General features: G+C 38.9%; 1 protein-coding gene across 8 annotated transcripts in view; it reads right to left on the reverse strand.

Moving 5' to 3' along the window:
* Gstcd (glutathione S-transferase C-terminal domain containing) overlaps nucleotides 1–7,502 on the reverse strand; it is a 111,212-nt gene that overhangs the window by 103,355 nt on the left and 355 nt on the right. For 3 of the 8 annotated variants that reach the window (XM_076575012.1, XM_076575009.1, XM_076575011.1), the window contains exons 2-3: nucleotides 5,685–5,779; nucleotides 1,735–1,882 (exon numbers count right to left, since the gene is read on the reverse strand). The gene's annotated coding sequence lies outside the window, so the exon portion shown is untranslated. Of the gene's footprint in view, nucleotides 1–1,734; nucleotides 1,903–5,684; nucleotides 5,780–7,168; nucleotides 7,334–7,360; nucleotides 7,500–7,502 lie in introns of those variants that run through there. The other 5 variants (XM_076575010.1, XM_042279958.2, XM_015992771.3 and 2 more) reach the window with 4 other exon arrangements.

Here is a 7,502-nt window from a genome sequence, read left to right on the forward strand (position 1 = left end):
TGAAGGTTATAGGCCTTCAAATATATATAACAATTTAGAAACTAAAAGATGAGTGTTTTTCAAAAAATCAGTAAGAATTTGTATCTAAGAATTTTTACTTCAAGGATGAATGGCTTTAAAAAGAAAACTTCCCCCCACTCTGCCTGATTAAACATTTTTAGTGATGATTTTAAGATGAGTAACCTTGGTGCTTTGTATTGGAAGCACTGTTCGTACTCTTGTACAGCCCCTCCCCCAGCCAATCTTTTCTGGATCTATCTGTAGTATAAATACAGAATTATTTCACAGCATTTCCACTGCTTCTCAGTCACTCTCACTTCTAAATTATATCAACTGCCTCCACCTCCCATCCCCAACCTCAGCTTATTCTGTTAAGATTGAAGTTCTGCCACTCAGCTTAAGTGCTATAGTATCTTTCCATCCTACTGAAATAAGTCAGACCTTTTACAGTGCCCTACACAGACTTTGATGTAATCATTTTGCCTCTTAAGTTTATCTCATTTTTTTTTCATTGCTTACTGCTTCCCCAAAAGTGAATTAAAATTCTCCCAAACTCTGTCTATACTCCAACTTCAAAATCTTCATACTTGGGGTTTCCAGAACACAGAATTCTGCTCCAGGTATTTAATAATAGGTAGCATCTTGGATGCTAAGATGTTCTTTGGCTCCTTTTTATATTATAAACCCCAATCTACACACTCCTTTTACTTTGCTTTCTATGCTTTAATTTCCTCCACAGCACTTAGCACCATATAATACACTATTTATTCAATGTTATTTGTCTATTAGACTATTAGAATATTTTGTTAACTATTAAAAATAGAGCCTGCTAAACATTTGTATGTAAAAGGATTTGCTGAAGGAATACATGTATGAGTATACACACTGGTTGCTTTAAAGATGTATATCTTGAGGTCAAATTATTTAAGGCTTTTGTCAATTATGACTTTTTGCATTTGAGTTAACCACATTCTAATCCATAAACCACAATTCAAAAACTGACACTAGATGGCACTCTTTAAAAGCATTTAGAAGTATGTAACCAGAGGATGTAGTAGAGAAAAAAAAATATGTGTGCATGTGCACATGTGTGTGTGTGGGGGGGGTTGCGGGGGTGGTGGTGGTGGTGGTGATGGTGGTGGTGGTGGTGGTGCATATGCCTTTGTAGAAAGGTACAAAAGAACCATGAAAAAGGCATTTTGCATATAAGCTATAAACTTGATTCACTGTGAGTACTTATTAATGTTAAATATCAACAAAATAAAATAGAATACTTTCCCATGATGAAATCAGAAAAATTAATGAGCTGTCCAAGAGAAAAAGCAAAGTTCAATTGATTTTTTAGTGCTTTTTTCAATATAGATATTAGTGGAGGTTTTTTCCTTCCCCCTTGGAGATCAAAATGTTGGTTAATAATTGTGGAGTTAAAAAAAAATTACTCTCTTGGGCAATTTCTCATTACTCACTAGTATAATAGTTAAAAATCAAACATTTAATAAACCTGGGGGGTGTTTTGGTTTGCACTGTTTTTAGGAGTAGAACATAGTTTTGGCTTAAAGTTTATAAATATCATAGGCAAAAAGAAATTCCTTTTCCCCTTCTTTTTCTGCTTTGACAGTTCCCTAGTTACATCATGAACTTTATGACAGACACGCAAGAGTCAATTTCAGGATCCCCGAGGTTTCCAGAGCACAGCTTGCACTGACCCTTATTAGATTTTTGTCTAGCACAGACCTGTCACTGCTCTTTCTCAATCCTGGCATATGCCACACCGCAGTCACTGAAAGGACATGATAAAACAGCAGACAAAAACCTAAGCTTCGGGAGCTGAGCACAACCAATGGAATATGCATCCATCTCTTATGTCAACACCACTGGGAATCTGCAGGAAGAATAAATAGGCTAAAAGAAAATATTGACGATTCAGTCTCATTACATAGAAATCTTTGAGGATATATTTAAAAATGGTTGTGTTAAATCATAGGTACAATACTTAGACATTTAGACATTTTAATTCTAAATAATATATCTCGGCTTAGACAAAATATTTCATATGCTGCTAGGCTTGGTGACACATGCCTTTAAGGCAGAGGAAACAGATCCCTGTGAGTTCAAGGTCAGCCTGATCTACATATGGAAGTTCTGAAAGCCAAGATTATATAGAGAAAACCTGCCTTTAAAAAAAATGTTTTAAATTTTTTAATACTCCACCCCATTTATGTTCTGTGTGCAGATGTCTAAGGATGAGGAGAGGGAGGGAGAGGAGGAGGAGGAGAAGAGAGAGAAAGAGAGAGAATATAAAGAAAAAATTAAAAATAAACATACTTCTCTAACAGCCAGAATTTTAAAAATCAATTTGAATGTTTTGTGTTCAAAAGTCAAAAATTCAAGTCAGGCTCTTTGGCAATTCAATATTACAGAATAAATGATGCTCTATATGACAGACCAAAAAATTATGTTATTCAGCAAGATATCAGTCAGTGTTCTGTTTGTTTTAGTTTTTTTTTAATTAAAAAAATATTAGTTAGGCATTGTGCACACACCTTTAATCTCAGCACTCAGGAGGCAGAGGCAGGAAGACCTCTGTGAGTTCAAGGCCAGCCCGGTCTATACAGTCAGTCCCAGGACAGCCAGGACTACAGAGAGAACCTGTCTCAAAAAACTAAAGTATGAACTGAAACTGAAGGGATCTATTTTGAAAATATTCAGAATTTTTTTTTAGAATAAATACTATTGGTATACTTATTAAGTGGAGGCAGAAGAATCAGTTCAAAGTCATCCTAAAATACATAGCCAGTTTGTGTTCAGCCTGTGTTACATAAGAATCTGTCTCAAAACCCCAAAATTTTAGAAAACATTAATACTGTAAGATTATAGTATAAATAAAAGCATATTTTATTATAGGGGCAATCTTACCAACCTGAAAATTATTAAAATATTTCCATCAAGGATGCCAACCTCCTAATTCTTAATAAAAAAAACTCCATTTCAAAGTTGTTTATTTGACATTTTTAAAGACTAGATACAATTCCTTGTCAGTTGCTTCCTGATTCCATTTGCTGGATATTCTTTAGATGGCTCAAGGGTTCATAGCTCAAATTCTAATTACACAGGAAGATCACAAGTTTGAAGCCAGCTTGGACTACATGGTGAATTCAAAGCTAGCTTGGGAAACTTAGGGAGGCCCTGTTTCAAAATCAGAAGGCTAAGAGGTAGTTCAGTGGGAGAGCGCTGGCCTAGTAATCTCTAGTACCAGAAAAAGCAACAGCAAAACCTTTAATAATATCATGAATACTCTATTACACTGAATAAATCTGATTTTATACTGTTTTTCCCCTTTCCTTTTAAATTATAGCTGTTGACTAATTTCATGACCCATTATCAGTACAGAAGTCTGTTGTGTGATATTTTGATCGCATTCTGACAATCAAGTTTGTTTTGAATCAGAGGGCAGAGCTAGCCACTAGCTGACCAAAATTAACCACACAGGCTTTGGAGGACAGAGGTAGTAGTAAGGCGGGGCTTGGAGAGGATCTTGGCCCTTTTGGAGGAAGGAACTCAAGAGGTAGGAGGTTACTGGTGGCTTCTCCAAAGCTTCTCTGATCATTCAGGTTCTTACCCCAATATCTGACTCCCGAATTTTGATTGATAAAGCATAATTAGTTAAATGCTTCAGAAGTCACATTTTCACAGCACCATTCTGTGTGATCTCAGTGCCAGTAGCCTTAAGTACTATCTGACTCCTACATTTACGTCAGGCACATCTTGCCTCAGCTCCAGGCTCCTTGACATTTCAACTAGATCTTTTTCTAAGTTTGTTCCTTTTCTTTACCCGCCCCGTTGTTGATCAAACAGCAACACTATTCAGCTACCGCAAAGGCGGAAGCTCCACTTAAATGCCTGTACCTCTCCTCTCTTGCTATCTCCTTTGAAGCAGAACCAGATCTAGTTCCTCAGCATCTCCTACTGCCACTTGAACGGAGGTCATCACCAGCTCTTACAGGATGTAAAGCATCTTGTTCCCCGACAAGTCTATTATCCAACAATCATCTTTAAAAACAGGTCTCCCGCACAATGTGACCCAGGAGTCCCTCAGCACACTTAGAATAAACAGTGTGGATCCAATGTGATGCCCTCTTTATTGTCTGATTTCATTCACATCCTTCTCACTCCTTTCACCCACACTTCTTCCTGTTCTTCAGAGGTCTGATGCTCCTACCTGAGAATTTTTGTGTTTAGCTGTTCATCTTCCCTTCCTCACGCCACTGATTTCTCTAGCATGTATCATCTCGACTTCCCTGACCACAGAATCGCAAACACACTCCCATCACTCCTTAGCTCCTTGTCCAGCATTCTTCCCCTTGTTAGTGTATCACATGACACCCTCAATGATTAATAATGCTCAAGTTTTAGTTCATGAGATGAATAAAGATGACTGAATACACAAATGATTGCCAACGATCCATACAAGAATAACTACTGAAGCCCTCAGTCTGATACATTAGCCTCACTTACTGACACCATTTCCTCTTCCAATTTAGTCTACTTTAAAGACTAAGTGTAAGTAAAAATGAAGAAACACGTTCACCTACAAGAGCTGACGCAGGATGGGTATAACCGGAGTCTATCCAAACATGTGAACAAGCAAACAAAGACATAAATACTGATATTCAGACAGAAAAACTCCTAACCTCAACTACTAAGGTGTCTACACATGTCTAGTGATGGGTAAAAGCTGAGACTCTTGGACATATTTACTGGACTTAAATACTGGTTCTGATCCTTAGGAGCTAGGAAACTTTCTTTCGTCTTAGTTTTCTGTTATGAAATGAGGAATGTCATAACAGAACCTTCCATACGGTATGCTCTGTCAATGGACAATGATGGCTACGTAAGAAGCCCCTAACTAAATGCTAGCTACTTTATTGTTTTAAGCAGTGCTACAGATCAAACCCCGAGCCTCCCATGTGGGAGGTAAGCACTCAGCCACTGAGTTACACCTCAGCCTCTACTATTCATTATCATTTATTCACAAATTCTTTACCTACTGACACTATTAAAGTGCAAAATTTTTAATGGGGAAAATTTACCTTATGCTTCTTATTTCCAAATTTCTCCCCAGGAAATGTATGGACTATGTTGAACTGAAAAGTGTTTTTCCACAAACATTGAAAATTTGGTACTGAGGTTTAAAACCAAGGAGTCATAAAATGGTGGAAGATAAATGGAGAATTCTTAAGTCAACATACATATTAGCAGACTGTATTATACAAAATAAAGTTTGACATAGTTAAGTACAAACATTTGCATATTTCTCTCCAATACTGAAATGTTTATACCTACTCAAATTCTCTCCATCAGAGAATGTTCAATATATTGAACAGAGAACTTAGGTTATGTTTTAGATTTCTGACAAAGCAGTACTATTCAGTTACAAGCCCCACTGTACTCTATTACAGATTTTTTTAAAATGCTCTCCACAGATAAAGAGCCAACTGCACCTAATTAAAAGTCAAAAAAAAAAAAAAGGAAAGAAAAAAGAAATGCAGCTTTTAGAGTTCATTATATTATGTAATGTAGGATGATAGTTCTGAGGCAATTAGCCCATGATTAAAATTAGCTTTTTTCTTACTAGGGCAAGAAATTTTTATGAAATAAGTGAAGTGGGGAAGTGAAATGCTTACTGAAATCTTAGTTACAGAAGAAGTATATAATCTCTCTGGAGATTCAAAGAATTGTCCGTTGCTATGGAGTCATAATGCTTGCAGCTAAATCTGACCTGTGGTTAACACAGATTGACAGCATGAAAATGTAAATATGTTGAAAGTATCAGCAAGCCTGAAAAAAAAAAATACTGAATTATCTCAGCAAACAATACTGATTTTATGATACAAAGTTTAAACTCCTGCATCCCAAGATGTGATCCTAGCAGAATCCAGTAAGTTACTTTGAATCAAAGGCTAAAAACAACATATACTCGGTAACTGTCTACACTACAGATTGTCACCTGTTTAGTCCCAGAAGTTTTAATGTCTGCTACATTATTGCTATTGGTAAGAGCAAATGGAGTATTGTTTGTGATGATTTCAAACCATGTGTTGCTGAAAGAAAAACTAGAGAGAATAACAGGTTTAAAACCAATCTTCATAGGTTCACAACCATTGTTTAAAGTGAGCAAATACACAGACGTGTTCTTTCTACTTCTCCCCTTCCCCGTGTATCCTATCCTTTCTACTTCTCCCCTTCCACTGCATCCTATCGCCCCTTCCTTGAAAGCCCATCTCTCCATGGTCTCTTACTAATTTAAAGGTGTGCTGTTGTTGTTGTTGTTTTTAATTAGTAACATAAAACAATGTTCAAACTTCAATCTTATTTTTGAGGTTTGGCCTCTTAAAATGAAGCCCTCAGGCGCAACTGAAATACAAATAACGAGAATACTTTAGGCAATCACTGTCGTAGTGTATGCTCCCACAATGCAATTATAAAAAATAAAAAAAAACCAAACACCTCATACAGCTTAATTTTTAGATCTAGTAAATGACAGCAAATCAGTTGTTGTATTATAAGTTTATTCTCATGGCATTTTAATGACCATATTTACATGTTTAATATTATCACTAGTTCTTGCTAGTTTTTGTAGTCTTTCCTCTAAACACTCTTTCTGTTGAAAAGCCCAAAAGAAAAAAAGAAACTTGACAAACGCCTCATTCTTTAGCAATAATTTGGTAGGAGATACATTAATGTATCTTTTCTGATCTTAAGGAGTTTATGACAAGGAATTTAGGGGTGGACATGGGGGGGAAGGAGGGAGAGGGTCACGTAATTCCCAAACCAAGCAAAGTTGGGGCGGTATGCGTTTGAGCAGTCCTTTTTTGAAATCAAAGCAATTTTCATGCAAGCTCATCTCAAGTGTTCTGCTCAAGCTAATAACCGAAGAGAAACGCTGCTCTGATGGGGGATAATATAAGCGAAGGGTCCCCCAGATGTAGCAAATCCGTTGGAGTAACCGTGAAACAGTATCCACCTGCAGCGTCCAATCAGGATGGGCTGCAACGGAAAACTCTTGGGGAAAAGTTAGCGTGTGCTCCCAAGAGGTCTTCCCCCGGCGCCTAACTGCAAACGACCACCCCAAACCCCTACACCACGCAAAGCTGCCCTGTTCCTTTACCCGCGCAGGAGGACCGGAGGGTTGGCTCGCAGCAGCGGAGCGCTCGCCCACGCGTCACTCGGCGGCGAATGCGGGGCCGGGAAGACTTCCGCCGGCTGCGAGCCCTCGCCGGTCCTGCCGCGCCCCCGAGCTCAGCCCCGGCGACCCCTGAGCGACCGCGCGGTCCTCAGGGGCCCCGAGCGCCCTCTTTACCTGGTCGCAGGGGCGCGGCCAGGCAGGGAGGGCGCGAGAGCGTGCGGGCGACGCGGGCCACCGCGCCTTCCCGCCCAGCCCGAGCCGGGATTCCGGAGCTACCGCTGGAAGCCGCGGCCGGAGGAGCGCTCGCCTCCAGTGA

Source organism: Peromyscus maniculatus, chromosome 6 (genome assembly GCF_049852395.1).
Source record: "Peromyscus maniculatus bairdii isolate BWxNUB_F1_BW_parent chromosome 6, HU_Pman_BW_mat_3.1, whole genome shotgun sequence".
Lineage (NCBI taxonomy): Eukaryota > Metazoa > Chordata > Mammalia > Rodentia > Cricetidae > Peromyscus > Peromyscus maniculatus.